At 37.5% G+C, this 19,944-nt stretch overlaps 1 protein-coding gene across 1 annotated transcript in view; it reads left to right on the plus strand.

The window, feature by feature from the left end:
• GRIN2D (glutamate ionotropic receptor NMDA type subunit 2D) overlaps positions 1 to 19,944 on the plus strand; it is a 666,498-nt gene that overhangs the window by 457 nt on the left and 646,097 nt on the right.

The raw sequence follows: 19,944 nt of genomic DNA on the forward strand, positions 1-19,944 counted from the left end.
TAGGGTGCTAAGCAGCTGTTATGATCGGTGTGTATGTAAATTTTACTCTGCCTCATTTATTTTACATTTTGTTACTCAGAGAGATTATATGGAGAGGTGTTTCAAACACAATGAGGAAACAGCACTTGTCAAAACTTCTGAGAATTAAAAAAAATTACAAAAAAAAGTATAATTTAAAATTCTTGTAGAAGGTTGCTCATCAAAATGTTAAAAAAATATATGGACCCTAATCTTAATATATCGTGTAGGCATTTATGTAAAACTCCTGTTGTTGGAAGTATTCTCTTGTTCTGTAAACTATTGATCTTTCAATAAAAATAAAAAAATAAAAATATATGGACCCAATAGAGTTCTACAATATCTACTTACAAATTTTATTCTGTATCTTGGATAATACATATGACAGGCTTTTTATCATGTCTAGTAAGTTAGCTTGGTCTTTCTATCAATATGATTTACAGGAAGACAATTTATTGTAATCTTATTCCAATGACTCCCAACATTATCCTATAATATAAAAGGCCAAGTGTGTTTGTCCGAAGCTGTCATGCGCAGTAGAGCACAAGGACAAACACACCTAGCCGTACCTGACATGCTGTTTGCGGTGGTGGGGCGAAAGTGGGCGTGGTTGGGCGGGAGCATGGACGTGGCCGGGCATGGTTGAGGGCGTGATGGGCGTGGCAGGGGCGTGGTCCGACGCAGCCGGTGAGTGAGAGGGGAGAGAAATAGAAAGAGAGGAGGAGAGATAAAAAGAGATAGGAAAGAGCTAAAGAAAGGGGGAAGAGCAGAAGAGAGGGGAAAGAGCAGAAGAGAGGGGGGGAGAGAGAGCAAAATAGAGGGGAAAGAACAAAATAGAGGGAAGAGAGAGAAAAAGAAAGGGGGAGAGAGAGAGCAAAAGAGAGGGGAAGAGAGAGAGAGCAAAAGAGAGGGGAGAGAGAGCAAAAGAAGAGAGGGGGAGAGAGGGGGAGAGAGAGCAAAAGAGAGGGGGGAGAGAGAGCAATAGAGAGGGGAAGAGAGAGAGCATAAGAGAGGGATGGAGAGAGAGCAAAAGAGAGGGAAAGAGCAAAAGAGAGGGGGGTGAGAGAGCAAAAGACAGAGGAAAGAGCAAAATGGAGGGAAGAGAGAGAAAAAGAGAGGGGGAGAGAGCGAGCAAAAGAGAGGGATGGAGAGAAAGAGCAAAAGAGAGGGATGGAGAAAGAGAGCAAAAAATAGGGGAGAGAGACAAAGCAAAAGAGAGGGGGGAGAGAGCACAAAAGAGAAGGGGAGAGAGAGTGCAAAAAAGAGGGGGGAGAGAGAGAGTGCAAAAGAGAGGGGGAGAGAGCGCAAAAGGGAGGGGGGAGAGAGCGCAAAACGGAGGGGGGAGAGAGAGCGCAAAAGAGAGGTGGAGAGAGAGCGTGCAAAAGAGGGGGGGGGGGAGAGAACGCAAAAGAGAGGGGGGAGAGAGCGTAAAAGAGAGGGGGGAGAGAGCTTAAAAGAGAGGGGGGGGAGAGCACAAAAGAGAGGGGGAGAGAGAGCAAAAGAGAGGGGGGAGAGAAAGCAAGAGAGAGTGGAGAGAGGGAGAGCGCAAAAGAGAGGGGGAGAGAGAGAGAGTGCAAAAGAGTGGGGGAGAGAGTGCAAAAGAGAGGGGGAGAGAGAGCAAAAGAGAAGGGAAGAGAGAGAGCAAGGGGTGGCACCGCTGTACTGCAAAAAATGGCCTGTGTAAACGGGCTTTAGGACTAGTTAAAAATAAAGCAGTATGATGGAGGAGGGGATATTTAATTTCTTCTTACTTTGAGAACTAATTGGGTGTAGCTGGGTTGAAACTCTTATAACTCTTATATTATTTAGCAAATTATATATCTTGGAACTAGTTTTCGGGCGATTCAGGAAAATCAGAACTAACATGTGCCATGATTTTTTTGGCCCTAGGAAAAAGTGTAACTGGGGGGAAGAACAGCAGATAGAGAATACCATGCAACCTTACCTAAATCTTTTATATAATTATATATTATGGGCTAGATTAGGAGGAGCTCGCTAACCTTTGCGCACGAGTGAACATCGGAAGAAGCTCGCTTTTACAAGTTGAAAATAAATACGTTTGCTTGAGCACAATGTAATTTAACGTGCAACGGGATATCACGACTTCAGAGTTCTGGCTAACAGTTAAGTAAGAAAAAAAATTGCACAAAAGAAATGAAAAATATATTTAAAAGTACAGTTACACTCATAATAATACTGTCTGATAGACATTATTAAAAAATATTGCATTAAAAAGGTATTAGCGTTCAAAGATATGAGGTCTGAGGTGTTAGGAAGAAAAGGCCTGCTTTAAAGGGATATAAAACCCCCAACATTTTCTTTTGTGATTCAGACAGAGCATAACATTTTTAAAAAAAATTACAATTTACATATATTGTCAAAATGTGCTTTGTTCCTATCATATTCTGCATTGAAGAGGTACCTACGTAGCCGTCTGGAGCACTACATGGCGGGAAATAGTGCTGCTATCTAGTGCTCTAGCAAATGGATAACATTCTTGCAAAACTGCTGCCATATAGTGCTCCAGAAATGGGACGGCTCCTAAGCATACAGCCCTGCTTTTCCACAAAAGATACAAAGAAAAATTGATAATAGAAGTAAAATAGAAAGTTGTTTAAAATCACATGCGCTATCTAAATCATGACATATATATATATATATATATATATATATATATATATATGTGTGTGTGTGTGTGTGTGTATATATGTATTTATATGTGTATATATGTATTTATATGTGTGTATATATGTATTTATATGTGTATATATGTATTTATATGTGTGTATATATGTATTTATATGTGTATATATGTATTTATATGTGTGTATATATGTATTTATATGTATATATAAGTATTTATATGTGTATATATGTATTTATATGTGTATATATGTATTTATATGTGTGTATATAAGTATTTATATGTGTATATATGTATTTATATGTGTGTATATATGTATTTATATGTATATATAAGTATTTATATGTGTATATATGTATTTATATGTGTATATATGTATTTATATGTGTATATATGTATTTATATGTGTATATATGTATTTATATGTGTATATATGTATTTATATGTGTATATATGTATTTATATGTGTGTATATATGTATTTATATGTGTATATATGTATTTATATGTGTGTATATATGTATTTATATGTGTATATAAGTATTTATATGTGTATATAAGTATTTATATGTGTATATATGTATTTATATGTGTATATATGTATTTATATGTGTATATATGTATTTATATGTGTATATATGTATTTATATGTGTATATATGTATTTATATGTGTATATAAGTATTTATATGTGTATATATGTATTTATATGTGTATATATGTATTTATATGTGTATATATGTATTTATATGTGTATATATGTATTTACAGAGATTTATACACATATATGACAGTGACCAAGGGCTAAGGTAAAGCCTGAAACATGTTTGGCACACAGCTCTAACCAAGGTTTAGGCCTTTACTTCGGATATCATATTGCTTTTATGGCTTCTGATTTAAGATAAATTGTTGAAAAAAAAGGACTTTTATGGATGAGTACTGACTACAGAACTGGAAGTGCAGGATTGTATGGTACATATATACACACAAAAACATGTGTACAAATATATAGACATATATATATATATATAGTGTTAGTTTTTTTTTCTCCAGTTTTCACACTCCATTTAAGTCTCTGGGGGAGAATGTTAACGCAATTGAAATATTCGAAGTTCAGTTTTTTGCCCATGGCGGGTTAGAATGCGAGCAAAACCTTTTAACTTTCAGCTTGTAATATGCACAATACCCGAGGCTCACAAAAAGCCGAAGTCTAGCATGGTTAACGCGCTAGTGGGAGCACAAACTACCGCTCCACTTGTAATCTAGGGCATTTTGTTTGTTTAATGGACATACATTTATATGGGGTTATTAAAGGGACAGTCAACAACAGAATTTTTATTGTTTAAAAAGATAGATAATCCCTTTATTACCCATTTCCCAGTTTTGCATAACCAACACAGTTATAATAATACACATTTTACCTCTGTAACTACCTAGTATCTAAGCCTCTGCAAACTGCCCCCTTATTTCAGTTCTTTTAAATGCTGACTCCTAGGTAACTTCCCGTGCGTTAGCTCAATGTTATCTATATGACACACATGAACTAACGCCCTCTAGTGGAGAAAAACTGTCAAAATGCATTCAGATTAGAGGCTGCCTTCAAGGTCTAAGAAATTAGCATATGAGCCTACCTAGATTTAGTTTTCAACTAAGAATACCAAGAGAACAAAGCAAAATGGGTGATACAAGTAATTTGGAAAGTTGTTTAAAATTGCATGCCCTATCTGAATCATGAAAGTTTATTTTGGACTTGACTGTTCCTTTAAAGCTGCTAAAATATGATCTGTGGCCCCCATGTGCTAGCAAGATGGCCATCACAGATCTAAATAACACATTCTAAATCTAAAAAAATTACATATTTAGATCTAAGTAAAAATAACTTAAAATATTCTGTTAATCTTCAATTACCCAAGTTATACAATAACTAAGATCCATTTTATTAATGTTGGCCAGTATATCAAAATTTACATATTTTTTTCTGTGGAGTTCACACCAAACAAGCTGTCTGCAGAATTAAAAAAAAATGATAAGAGGGATTTTGGTGATGTGTGTTTTTGTTATGCATCAATATGGAAATTACAAGAATGTGTCAGTGCATTAATTGATTAACATTTAACTGTCACACATGATGCATTGTGTTTGCATTAATACAGACTAGTTATTTAACCCTTTGGCTGCTAGAGAGAACTGCTATCTATTGCTGCTGAAAATGTAGCAGTTTTCTCAAACAAGCTTTAATTTATTTTCTTCTTAAAGGGACAGTCTAATTCATCAAGTATGTGCTGTAATTTTTTTGAGCATACAGTTTTGCATTATTGATTGAAGAATTCTATAGGGCCCATTTATTAAATGCCAGACAGACAAGGTTCACTCTTGGCAACCTTGGTCACCTGGCATTGCAATTGCTTCTGCAGCCATGCCCCCTGCTCTAGAAAAAAACTATTGAGATAGAGAAGGGCTTGTCAATCATCTTGATTGGATTGGGATGATTTAATTTTGCAAACCTTGTGGTGGTGAAAAAGCTAAGTAGATGTGGTCTTAAGAAAACAGCTATTTAATTAGCGTTTCAGTCCCGCTCACACTAGTCTGGAACACGTGGGCCCTATGCATTTAACCCTCGCGACAGGGTTAAACTTAAAGGTAAATTCCCATTCAGGAGCATCTTGCCTTGGCCATTGCCCATTTTCTATTTGGTTGTTGCAAGGCATGCTGTCTCTGTGCTGGATTTAACCTATGTGTTTAACCCCTTGCGCCAAATCACCTTAAGTACTACGTCACAGAGTACTTTGCAGGGTGTACTGTGTTAAAATATTACCTACGTCCAACACAGAGGTGCGTGCTGTGGTCCTTGCTGTCAGTGGTCCTTGCTGTCAGCTTTGACAGCAGAGACTGTAGCTGGGGACAGAAGGCATCTGCCTTCATATGGTAAGTTAGCACTGATCATGCTCCCTTTACAATATGAAGCCAGATCACTGATATAGACACTGATACAGGCAGGCTCACTGCTTATATTTGCTGTGGTTGTGCAGTGCGTGGTGTGGGAAAGAAGGAGGGAGGCAGTACCTAAGATGGCGGAGACCATTGGGAGTGGGGAGGGTTCCGAGAGCTGTTTGGGAGGAATCAGGGAAGTGAGTGGGTAAGGGGTGATCCTACACTGCAGAAAATAAAAAAATAAAATTTAATTAATTAAAAAACAAAAACAAAAAAAAACAACTTCTCTGACGAAATTTCAGAAGCATGGTGCGCAGCTGAAATTAGCAGCCTTCTAATTACCAAAAAAAATAGCAAAGCCTTGCATGTGTGCTATTTCTAAACAAAAGGGACACCAGAGAAGATTTTACAACCATTTGTGTTAGGACTGCACAAGCGGTATGTAAATAATTTCATTGAGAAACCCAAAGTATGTAATCACACCTATGATCGCATTTATATGATCGCATTTGGTGGCATGAAATATAACAAAATGAGCCTAGATCAATACCTTAGCTTTTCTACTAATATACTGTATATACTGTATATATATATATACGGAAAATTCTCTGGGATTTTGGCAAGTTTTCTCTAAAATTCCCATTAGTGAAGGGGTTGGCCTCTTTTTTTTTTTCTGAGAGTTAAAGGGACATGAAACACAAAATTTGTCTTTCATAAATTAGATAGAACACCTTTCCATTGTATTTCTATTATCAATTTTTCTTTGTTTTCTTGTTATACTTTGTTGAAAAGCAGGAATGCAAGTTCAGGAGTGTGCATGTGTCTGCAGCACTTTATGGCAGCAATTTGGCAACAATGTTATTTATTAGCAAGGGCACTAGATGGCAGCACTATTTTCTGTCATGTTCTGTCCCAGATATGTGCACACTACCTATTTAGAAATCTCTTCAACAAAGATTAATATGAGAACGAAGCAAATTTGTTTATAGAAGTAATTTAGAAACTTTTTTTAAATTGTATTCTCTATCTGAATCATGAAAGAAACATTTTGGAGTTCATGTCCCTTTAAAGACATAGAAAGTGATGGTCATAGATGCAAAAATTACGGCCTAGATTTAGAGTTTTGTCGGTAACGAACCGCGTAGCTAACGCTGGCTTTTTTCTGGCCGCACCTTTTAAATACCTCTGGTATTAAGAGTTCACAGAATGGCTGTGTTAGGCTCCAAAAAATGAGCGTAGAGCATATTTAACGCAACTTCAACTCTCGATACCAGAGTTGCTTACGGACGCGGCCAGCTTCAAAAACGTGCTCGTGCACGATTCCCCCATAGAAAACAATGGGGGCTGTTTGAGCTGAAAAAAAACCTAACACCTGCAAAAAAGCCGAGTTCAGCTCCTAACGCAGCCCCATTGTTTGCTATGGGGAAACACTTCCTACGTCTGCACCTAACACCCTAACATGTACCCCGAGTCTAAACACCCCCTAACTTATTAACCCCTATTCTGCCGCCCCCACTATTTCTGACCCCTGCATATTATTTTTAACCCCTAATCTGCCGCTCCGTACACCCCCGCCACCTACATTATCCCTATGTACCCCTAATCTGCTGCCCTAACATCGCCGACCCCTATATTATATTTATTAACCCCTAATCTGCCGCCCCCAACGTCGCCTCCACCTAACTACACTTATTAACCCCTAATCTACCGACCGGACCTGAGCGCTACTATAATAAATGTATTAACCCCTAATCCGCCTCACTCCCGCCTCAATAACCCTATAATAAATAGTATTAACCCCTAATCTGCCCTCCCTAACATCGCCAACACCTAACTTCAAACATTAACCCCTAATCTGCCGACTGGAGCTCACCGCTATTCTAATAAATGTATTAACCCCTAAAGCTAAGTCTAACCCTAACACCCCCCTAAGTTAAATATAATTTAAATCTAACGAAATTAATTAACTCTTATTAAATAAATTAATCCTATTTAAAGCTAAATATTTACCTGCAAAATAAACCCTAATATAGCTACAATATAAATTAAAATTATATTATAGCTATTTTAGGATTAATATTTATTTTACAGGTAACTTTGTATTTATTTTAACCAGGTACAATAGCTATTAAATAGTTAAGAACTATTTAATAGCTAAAATAGTTAAAATAATTACAAAATTACCTGTAAAATAAATCCTAACCTAAGTTACAATTAAACCTAACACTACACTATCAATAAATTAATTAAATAAAATACCTACAATTATCTACAATTAAACCTAACACTACACTATCAATAAATAAATTAAATACAATTCCTACAAATAAATACAATTAAATAAACTAACTAAAGTACAAAAAATAAAAAAGAACTAAGTTACAAAAAATAAAAAAATATTTACAAACAGAAAAAAATTACAACAATTTTAAACTAATTACACCTACTCTAAGCCCCCTAATAAAATAACAAAGCCCCCCAAAATAAAAAAATGCCCTACCCTATTCTAAATTATAAAAGTTCAAAGCTCTTTTACCTTACCAGCCCTGAACAGGGCCCTTTGCGGGGCATGCCCCAAAGAATTCAGCTCTTTTGCCTGTAAAAAAAAACATAAAATACCCCCCCCAACATTACAACCCACCACCCACATACCCCTAATCTAACCCAAACCCCCCTTAAATAAACCTAACACTAAGCCCCTGAAGATCTTCCTACCTTGTCTTCATCATGCCAGGTTCACCGATCGATCCAGAAGAGCCTCCGATGTCTTGATCCAAGCCCAAGCGGGGGGCTGAAGAGGGACGTCCATCCTCCGGCTGAAGTCTTGATCCAAGCGGGCAGAAGAGGACATCCGGACCTGCAAACATCTTCATCCAAGCCGCATCTTCTATGTTCTTCAATCCGATGACGGCCGGCTGATCTTCAAGACCTCCATCGCGGATCCATCCTTCTTCTCCGACGACTTCCCGACGAATGACGGTTCCTTTAAGGGACGTCATCCAAGATGGCGTCCCTCGAATTCCGATTGGCTGATAGGATTCTATCAGCCAATCGGAATTAAGGTAGGAAAATTCTGATTGGCTGATGGAATCAGCCAATCAGAATCAAGTTCAATCCGATTGGCTGATTCAATCAGCCAATCAGATTGAGCTCGCATTCTATTGGCTGTTCCGATCAGCCAATAGAATGCGAACTCAATCTGATTGGCTGATTGAATCAGCCAATCGGATTGAACTTGATTCTGATTGGCTGATTCCATCAGCCAATCAGAATTTTCCTACCTTAATTCCAATTGGCTGATAGAATCCTATCAGCCAATCGGAATTTGAGGGACGCCATCTTGGATGACGTCCCTTAAAGGAACCGTCATTCGTCTGGAAGTCGTCAGAAGAAGAAGATGGGTCCGCGGTGGAGGTCTTCAAGATGGAGCCGGTCCTCATCGGATGAAGGACGAAGATGCCGCTTGGAAGAAGATGGTTGCTGGTCCGGATCTACTCTTCTTCCCGGATAGGATGAAGACTTTGGACCCTCTTCTGGACTTCTTCAGCCGTCGGATGATGGATATCTAGCCCCCGCTTGGGCTTGGATGAAGATTTCGGAGCCTGGAACGATCGGTGATACCTGGTTAAAATAAATACAAAGTTGCCTGTAAAATAAATATAAATTCTAAAATAGCTATAATATAATTATAATTTATATTGTAGCTATATTAGGGTTTACTTTACAGTTAAGTATTTAGCTTTAAATAGGAATAATTTATTTAATAAGAGTTAATTTATTTCGTTAGATTTAAATTATATTTAACTTAGGGGGGTGTTAGTGTTAGGGTTAGACTTAGCTTTAGGGGTTAATACATTTATTACAGTAGCGGCGAGATTAGGTCGGCAGATTAGGGGTTAATAATTGAAGGTAGGTGTCGGCGATGTTAGGGAGGGCAGATTAGGGGTTAATACTATTTATTATAGGGTTATTGAGGCGGGAGTGAGGCGGATTAGGGGTTAATAACTTTATTATAGTAGCGGTGAGATCCGCTCTTCAGATTAGGGGTTAATAAGTGTAGGCAGGTGGAGGCGACGTTGAGGGGGGCAGATTAGGGGTTAATAAATATAATATAGGGGTCGGCGGTGTTAGGGGCAGCAGATTAGGGGTACATAGCTATAATATAGGTGGCGGCGCTTTGCGGTCGGCAGATTAGGGGTTAATTATTGTAGGTAGCTGGCGGCGACGTTGTGGGCGGCAGATTAGGGGTTAATAAATATAATATAGGGGTCGGCGGTGTTAGGGGCAGCAGATTAGGGGTACATAAGTATAACGTAGGTGGCGGTCGGCAGATTAGGGGTTAAAAAAATTTAATCGAGTGGCGGCGATGTGGGGGGACCTCGGTTTAGGGGTACATAGGTAGTTTATGGGTGTTAGTGTACTTTAGAGCACAGTAGTTAAGAGCTTTATGAACCGGCGTTAGCCCAGAAAGCTCTTAACTACTGACTTTTTTCTGCGGCTGGAGTTTTGTCGTTAGAATTCTAACGCTAACTTCAGACACGATTCTAAATACCGGAGTTAGAAAGATCCCATTGAAAAGATAGGATACGCAATTGACGTAAGGGGATCTGCGGTATGGAAAAGTCGCGGCTGTAAAGTGAGCGTTAGACCCTTTCCTGACTGACTCCAAATACCGGCGGTAGCCTAAAACCAGCGTTAGGAGCCTCTAACGCTGGTTTTCACGGCTACCGCCAAACTCTAAATCTAGGCCTACATGTTTTAATGACTTTTTTTTTTTTTTTTTAAAGAGAATGGAAAAAATTGTGATAATGTATATGAAAGATTAATATTTGTGCAAAATCTAGTCCAGTTTTATACAGCAGAAAACGTACATTTGCAAATTGTATACTGCTGTATAAATGTTTAACTACTGTAGGAGCACGCCACGCATGCGCACACACACATACACACACATACATACACACACACACATAAACACACATACACACACACATACACACACATATACAAACACATACACACACATACACACACATACACACACACACATACACACATATACACACATACACACACATATACACACATACACACACATGCATACACACGCATACACGCATACACACGCATACACACACATGCACACACACACGCACACACACACGCACACACACACACACACACACATACACACACACATACATACACACATACACACACACACACATACACACACATACACACACACACACACACATACACACACACACACACACACACACACATACACACACACATACACACACATACACATACACACACACACACATACACACATACACACATACACACACATACACACACATACATACACACACACACATACACAAACATACATACACACACATACGTGGGTACACACACACACATATAAACATACACGCGCACACACACATACACACACATACGTGGGTACACACACTCACATATATAAACATACGCGCACACACACATGCACACATACATACACACATACACACATTATCTATCTATCTTTCTATCTGTCTGTCTGTCTATCATCTATCTATCTATCTATCTATCTATCTATCTATCTATCATCTGTCTGCCTGTCTATCTATCTATCTATCTATCTATCTATCTATCTATCTATCTATCTATCTATCTATCTATAATCTATAATCTATTTATCTATCTGCACATATATTATAATATAGTTTAAACATAAAATAAACAAGCACTTTTTAGAAACCAGAAAATAAAGAGCAATGCTTTCCTTGTCTGCTACTCATGTTTTGGCATTAGTCATACACCCTTAAATAATACCTTTCATATAACACAGTTGGGAATAGCTAGCCTGGAGCAATTATGATTGAATTAATTTATTCCAGCATTGCAGGAGTTACCAGAAGTTTATAATATGTTATGATGTATTAAATTATTTGCCTGAAGCGTACCATTTTTTTTCCGTTTAATTTAACATAACATCTGCTAGGTTTGAAATGGTGTAACTAGAAACCTCCTTTTACCATGTGTTTGAGACTTGACAATAAAGTGCTGTATTATAGATTATGTTTAGTTGCAGCTGAACTGAAAATGATTGTTTCAACCTTAATTATTTAAGATTCGTAATCAGTATTGTCAAAAATTAGACTAAGAATACATTTTGTAAGAATAGTTCTAGAGCAGATTTCACCTATTCATGTTTGGGCTTTGTTAATTGCCTGCTGTTAATTCCATTGGGCATATTTATCAAGCTCTGTACGGAGCTTGATGCCCCGTGTTTCCGGCAAGCCTTCAGAAGTCTAAAGACCACTGCTCCATAACCTGTTCACCTGCTCTGAGGCGGCGGACAGAAAACAACCCGATCGAATACGATCGGGCTGATTGACACCCCCTGCTAGAGACCGATTGGCCGCGAATCTGCAGGTGCAATGATAAATGCAGAGAGCGTATGCTGTTGGCATTTATCGATGTGCAACGGACATGATCCGCTATATCGGATCATGTCCGCTCGCACAATAATAAATAGGCCCTTAAATGTTACCCAATTTTCGGCTAGTTTCCATTGAGGTGGTAAACTTTGGAAACTGGTGGTAAAAAACATTTATCTCTATTAAAGTCTATAGAGAATTTTTATGTTAACACCAGTTTACAAACGTTACCACTTCAATGGAAACTAGCTATGGAAACTAGCCCTTTAGGACTTGTTGAGAGTTGTATTTAAATCTTGAAATCCAGGACTAAGCAATATATAATAAAAACTGAGTGAATTTACAACCTTTTAAAAAAAACACATATTTTAATAGCTGGAGGAAGTGGGCAATTATAACTTGAATTAAAACATATGACTGTACAGGTGAAAATGATATAGATGTTTAGCTAAGGTTCCAGGTAGAATATAAAAATAGATTAAACTCAAAATGTAATTCCTCATATAGGACTAGATTACAATTGGAGCGCTTCTAACTTTAATGCCCTATTAAACTCCCATATAGGGCTGTTTTAAGAGTGGCAAATGTGTAATATAATAGACTAGTCCTAAAGCCCGTTTACACGGGCCATTTTTTGCAGTACAGCGGTCCTACTCCTTGCTCTCTCTCCCTCACCTTCTCTTTTGCTCTCTCTCCCCCCTCTCTTTTGTGCTCTCTCCCCCTTTCTTTTGTGCTCTCTCCCCCTTTCTTTTGCGCTCTCTCTTGCTCCACATCTCTTTTGCTCTCTCTACCCCCTCTCTTTGTCTCTCTCTCTCTCTCCCTCCTCTCTTTTGCTCTCTCCCCTCTCTTTTGCTCCCTCTCTCCCCCCTTTCTTTTGCTTTTTCTCCCCCCTCTCTTTTGCTTTTTCTCCCCCCTCTCTTTTGCTCTCTCTCCCCCTCTCTTTTTTGATCTCTCTCCCCCCTCTCTTTCGCTCTCTCTCCCCCCTCTCTTTTGCGCTCTCTCCCTCCTCTCTTTGCGCTCTCGCTCTCCCCCTCTCTTTTGCTCTCTCTCTTCTCTCTCTTTTTCACTCTCTCCCCTCTCTCTTTTGCGCTCATTCCCCCCTCTCTTTTGCGCTCTCTCTCCCCTTCTCTTTTGCTCTCTCTCTCTCCCCTTCTCTTTTGTGCTCTCTCTCCCTCCTCTTTTTTGCTCTCTCTCCCCCTCTCTTTTGCGCTCTCTCCCCCCTTTCTTTTGCGCTCTCTCTCTCCCCCCTCTCTTTTGGGCTCCCTCTCTTCCCCCTCTCTTTTGCGCTCTCTCTCCCGTGCTCTCTCTCCCCCTCTCTTTTGCGCACTTTCTCTCCCCCCTCTCTTTTGTTTTGTCTCTCTCCCTCTCTTTTGCTCTCTCTACATCCCTCTCTCTCTCTCTCTCTCCATCCCTCTCTTTTGCTCTCTCCCCCCCTCTCTTTTGCTCTGTCTCTCTCCCCTCTCCTTTGCTCTCTCTCTCTCTCTCCATCCCTCTCTTTTGCTCTTTCCCCTCTATTTTGCTCTCTCTCCCCCTACTCTTGCTCTTTCCCCTCTCTTTTGCTCTCTTGTATCCTCTCTTTAGCTCTTTCCCATCTCTTTTGCTCTCTCCCCCTCTCTTTCTATCTCTCTCCCCTCTATCTCACGTGCATGACCGCGCCCGGTCATGCCCCTACCACGTCTGGCCACACCCCATCACGACCGGCCACGCCCACTTCCACCCGCACCGTGCCGCAAACAGGAGCAGATCAGTTAGACAGACTCTAAGGCCAGGTGTGCTTGTCCTCATGCTGTCTCTACTGCGCATGACAGCTTCAGACAAACACACTTGGCCTTTTATATTATAGGATTGTGAAGCAAAAGACCAGAGTTTAATGTAATGTTCACTCAATTACTTACTTTCTGCATTCTCATGTCCCTAAACATAATTTAAAGGGTCATGAAACTCAAATATTTTCTTTCATGATTTAAGTAGAGCATCTGATTTTAAACAACTTTCCAATTTACTTCTATTATCTCATTTGTTTTGTTCTATCAAAATCACTTGTTGAAAGGGATACCTAGGTAGACTTCAAGGGCTGCTGATTGGTGGCTGCACAGATATGCCTCATATTATTGGCTTACTCAATGTGTTCAGCTAGCTGTCAGTAGTGCATTGCAACTCCTTCAGCAAAGGACACCAAGAGAATAAAGCAAATTAGAAAATAGAAGTCAATTGGAAGTTGTTTAAAACTGCATTTCTGAATTGTGAAATACATTTTTTTGGGTTTCATGTCCTTTTAAATTGTGTGTGAGAATTATATACAGTGTACTTATTATACCGAACATAAAATAAAATGTAACCAAACTGCAATAATCACTCCAGAATTTTAAAGGGACGTCAAACCCAAAAAATGTATTGAATGATTCCGATAGAGAAATAGAAAGTTGTTAATAACTAAATGCTCTATCTGAGTAATGAACATTTAATTTTGACTTTACTGTCCCTTTAACTAAGCATCCATTTTTTTATCTTTGTCCATTAAGTGTGTTTGCATTCATTTTACAATCTCACAAATGCATTAATATTTAAAACATTAACCCAAGATTGCTAGTTACAATACACTTAGAATATGAAACAATTAGTTGCTTCAGTGCTTTCAGTGCTTCAGTTGCTTTCCCTCTTACATTATATTGATATAGTCGATTATATTATTATTATTATTATTATTATATTGAAATAGTCGATATTGGTTCATAATGTTTTTTACATTGGGAGTTAATCTGAAATATCTGTAACACATTAATTGTAATACCTGCTAAATCCTCATGGGGGCAAGATAAACTACTGGAATTATACATAGCATGCTAAAGTTAAAAATGGCAGCTGTTGTGTAGCATCGTCAGAGTGTAAAAATACAATTTATTGATGATGGTTATCAGGAGAATAATCCTGCATTCCCTGTGACATTTCCAGGACCTCTATATCGTAGCAACCTTCACGTGAGCCTATTTCTCTATTATTCCCATTATAGTATAAATAATCCAAGAAAGTACAAATGCTGCCACAGTATACCTGGAAAATGCTGCCATTAACCCTTATGATGCTTAAATCTCCATGGCTATTGTTCATATTGTATTTATCTACCCATTATACTACTTAGCTATATCCATAGTAAATGTAACTTAATCATTTATTTTTATTTTTTTTTATATTAGAATCCAGCCACATTCAATAAATCACAATAAAATAAATGAATCTTAGAACATATACTCTATACTTTGTGTGCCTTTTCCGTATACTTTGATTCTGTTGGTTACACATAATTAGATATTTTTTACTAGCTTTTATTTTAACTTACCTAATCTTACTCCAGTATTAATAGATCACTCTTTGAATTGCATTTTTAAAGACCTCATTTTTATTCATATACATTTAACAAATTATCTTTAAGCATCCTTTCCATTTTCTTTTATAAACTTGTTTTTTGCTACTCAGTCTTTTTTTATTTTTTATTTACTGCAGTGCTCTCTTCTTTTTTTTCTTCTCTGAATTGTAGACAATTTTGTTCCATTAATATTTCACAAATGGTTTTGGGGCAAACGATTCTCTTCTGACACAGTTTATACACATACACTCTACAAGCTCAGTCTCTCTATCTCACTTCCCGCTGCCAGCATGACTGATCTGCAAGGCTAATACAGTTATTAACATTCAATGAAATCACCGGGGAAGGACCTTGTGCATAGCAGTGTCAGAGGTAGGCAGCCAGAGTCTTCTATACTTAATGCAAAGGGGAAAAGCCGATAAGATGTTTCTTCAAAAGAAGGAATGTCCAGTTCTGCATTCCCATTGGCGATGCAAGATTTTGGATGAAAGATATTAAGGTATGAATAATTAAAAGCCAGACAATGCTGTGCAACTGAAGATCAATTGAGCTAATTTCATGGATTACTAGTCACAGTTACTCTTGGGAGACAGATTATTCTTTTGGTAAAAAGTAGCCCTCGGTCTTATTTTAACTCAGTTCACTGATGATAAAATATTGCCGCATTCCAGTTGCTGATAACAACAGTTTTATTAGAATTTTTTCTCAAGAAATATTTTTTTCCATTAAAGTGTTTATTGGAGAAATTTAACTTTAGGCCATTGCCATATGCATAATGTACTCTAAGGTATCCAGATTGCCTCCTTGACCCAAGTTCTGGGATGGTGAGGAAACTGATTTGTAGCTCCTGTGTTTCAAACATGCAGCATGTGTTTAGTTATGCGGATAAAGAGTTTACTTTAAAAATGCAAGACCAAGCACATGTTGCTTTTGAGTAATCATCTTTATTGTTACATTAATTTTTCTGAGTTTTTGGTCTAGATCCAAGCGTCATTGGTTTAAATCCAATAAAACTTATCTATAAAACTAATATCTCACTGAAAAAAACTTGCTGGAAATGTGCTTCTTGAAATATGCTGGATTCATTAAGATTTTGTACCTGCCCCTTATTAGAGCAGTGAATGGCGAGTTCAGCTCCATAGAAATCTTTCTAACAACCATTAACTTCTTGCTGCATAGAGCGAGTACCACTAAGAAGGATACCGCAATCACAAAAACAACTTCAAAATCATACAAACAAATGAAAAAAATACACCTTCTATAAAACATACAAGAAAAATGAAAAGCAAGACAACCTCATTATCTTGGAAAAATTGAGGTACTGCCAACAGATGAGATATTTCACAAGGGGAACTTTACATGCTAAATACAGGTTTCGGTAAAAAATCAGGACCGCTCCTCGAGAACTCCCAGAACTCTCACAATCTGCTCCTTGGAGACTGATGGATTGTCAAGATAAATCCACCAAAACTACTTTAAAATAACAGAATATTTAAAAATTACACACACACACACATATATATATATATAAAATATTATTTTCTATGGTAGGGGACAAGTCAATATCTTTGTGATCTTTAAAAATGTACATTGCCTTACTATGACATAAACTGTAACACTATTTGACTATTAAACTTCGGTGCTTATCAACCTCTAAGTTCCCAGTATCAGAAGATTATAAAAAAAAAATGTGACTGTATTTATCTTTTGTTTTCATAGCAGGGGCAGAGACAAATTGCTCAGGGTTCTGAAATTATATGTGGACCTATGGCAACAAGAAATATTAACATATCTAGGAAACTTTTATACAGAAACTAGTCTATCTAAGTAACATAACATTATAACAGTCCTACAACTATGAGCTGCCATGAGATTATGGAAAAGGTCCTGTCCACACAGAACCGATTGTATGACCTTACCATTGAGCTCCCTATAGTAAAGGCATGATATTATTAACCCTGTATTCTTTTAAACCCAAAGGTTACAAATAAATTTGTTGCAAATACAAAATACGGTGCAACTCGGTACAATCATTTTTAGCTTACTGTTCTGGTACTTAATAAGGGTTATACTTGAAATGAGCTTTATAAAAGGGACAGTAAAAATATTTGAATGCAATAATACCTTGTTTGCTGTGAATGTTTTTCAATAACCAAACTCCAGACACTTCTTGTCTTATTTGGAAGAACCAATCTGGACTTATTACTAGAGTAGACAAGGCTATCCATGGTCATTTTGTTAGCAAAATATATATTATTTGACAGTTAATTATCTAATAATCTTTGCTCAAAAGAATTAAGAACTGATATGTGTCAGGAATAGACTTTTGAAAACGGTCACATGCCATTCCATTTGTCAGAGTTATAAAACCTTTAATGTTCTTACTTAAATTACAAGGAGCAAAAATAAAGAATTATATAGCAAAGTAGTTTACTACATATAATTAAACATTTATATCCCATTAACCACTATTTAATAATATGGTTAGAAGTATAAAGCTACACATTTGATGATACTCATTTCCATGATTATCACTCATTCTCTCACATTTCAACTATGCACTTGTAAAATCTTGGTAATGGATCCACTAGTTAAGAAGTGAGGGAGAATATGACCTAAATATAAAGAAACTGTACATGTAGAAGTGAATGAAACACCTAGGGAAAAACACTTCACCTGGAGACTGTATACTGGCAGGTAAAATATAACGTAGAAGGTAATGAATAGCTCAGTCCAGTAAATAGCAAACAAGGTATCTGATGTAAGAGGTACTGCGAAACTGGATTAATCAAGATACACAAGCTCAGTCTAGTATATGGCAAGCAAGGTAGCTGGAACAAAAGTTGCTACAAGGCTCTTGCAGATTGATAATAGGGTAATACAAAGGTATTCAAGCAAGATGTTATTAAAATATAACAGTTTCCGATAAACAGTCCAGAAGAGCAGTGGTTTCATACACAGGAATTCAGGCAGTGAAAGGTTAACTTGTTGTTGCTAGCTATAACAAGGCTGGAGCAAACAGAATCATACAGGTGTTCATAAATAGGTTTTGATCTAACAGCAGGTCTGGAGGCAGCAGGGGTTCGTATACGGAAAACAGCAGATATGAAAGTCACATGCAGGGCACATACAGACTGACTTAAAAGGATATTCAAGTCAAAATTAAACTTTCATGATTCAGATAGAGCATGCAATTTTACACAACTTTCCAGTTTACTTCCTTTAACAAAATGGGCACAATCTTTTTATATTTACAATTTTTTAGTCCCCAGCTCCTACTGAGCATGTGCAAGAATTCACAGAATATACGTACATGCATTTGTGATTGCTGAAGGCTGTCACATGATGCAGTGGAAGTGTAAATAGAGATACAAATTTGTCAGAAAAAAATCTTCTACTCATATGAAGTTCAGACTAAGTGCGATTGCATTGCATGTTTATCATGCATTTGTTGATTATGCAAATCAACTGTATTTACTGGTCCTTTAAAGGGCCATAATACCCAAATGTTTAAACACTTGAAAGTGATGCAGCATAGCTGTAAAAAGCTGACTAGAAAATATCTCCTGAACATCTCTATGTAAAAAAGAAAGATATTTTACCTCAAAAGTTCCTCAGTAGCCACCTCCCATTGTAAAGGATTTCTAAGCAGCATATTAGTATGTCTGTCCCGGGACAGCTGAAAGGATGAGCCTCGTGAACTCTCATATTATTTCACCAATCAGGTAAAGGAAGCTTACTATGAAATCTCATGAGAGTTAAGTCAAATCTCATGAGATCACAGTAAGAGTTCATGACCTCAGCACTGCTGATGCTGATTGGCTGCTGTTCATTTCTTCATTTATTTTTTATTTTTACCTGCAGCTGGGAGCAGGTGAAGTATAACTTTTTACACAGAACTTACTCTGCTGAGCTGAGGAGATTGTGAGGTAAAATATCTTCCTTTTTATATAGAGATGCTCAGGTGATATTTTCCTGTCAGCTTTTTACAGTTATACTGCATCAGTTTCAAGTGATTTAGCATATGAGTATTATGTCCCTTTAAGTAAATGGGCCAAAAGCAGTGTGTAAGAGAAACTTTTAAAATCCACATAAACCAATATGCATTCATTGGTGAAATCGCTGCTCAAAGCTAAAACCTGGCGACAACTACATATTCACATGAACAGTGCAGGTAAACTGAAAAACTTCAGCTGTTTTTTTTATTTTATTTCACAACTGTACTTGTCACTGCCAGCCCACCCTTGCATTCCATCTCTCTTATGTCTGTTTGCCTCTTGCCCAGTCACACACAATAAACCACAGATAACCAGTATATTGACTATGAATTGCTTGACCTTGTCACAGTAAAAAAGTGAACAAAATTCAGTGTAAAAAGGAAGATACAATTATAAATAATTATCATTTACTGATTTTTCTTTTTTTATAGTTTTAATTTTGTATAATTAAGGTATTTTTTTTATAAGGTGGAAATTAAAGATTTATCAAATACAGTAGATTTGCATAATCAACACATGCCTGATAAAAAAACAATGCA

Source organism: Bombina bombina, chromosome 8, assembly GCF_027579735.1.
Source record: "Bombina bombina isolate aBomBom1 chromosome 8, aBomBom1.pri, whole genome shotgun sequence".
Lineage (NCBI taxonomy): Eukaryota > Metazoa > Chordata > Amphibia > Anura > Bombinatoridae > Bombina > Bombina bombina.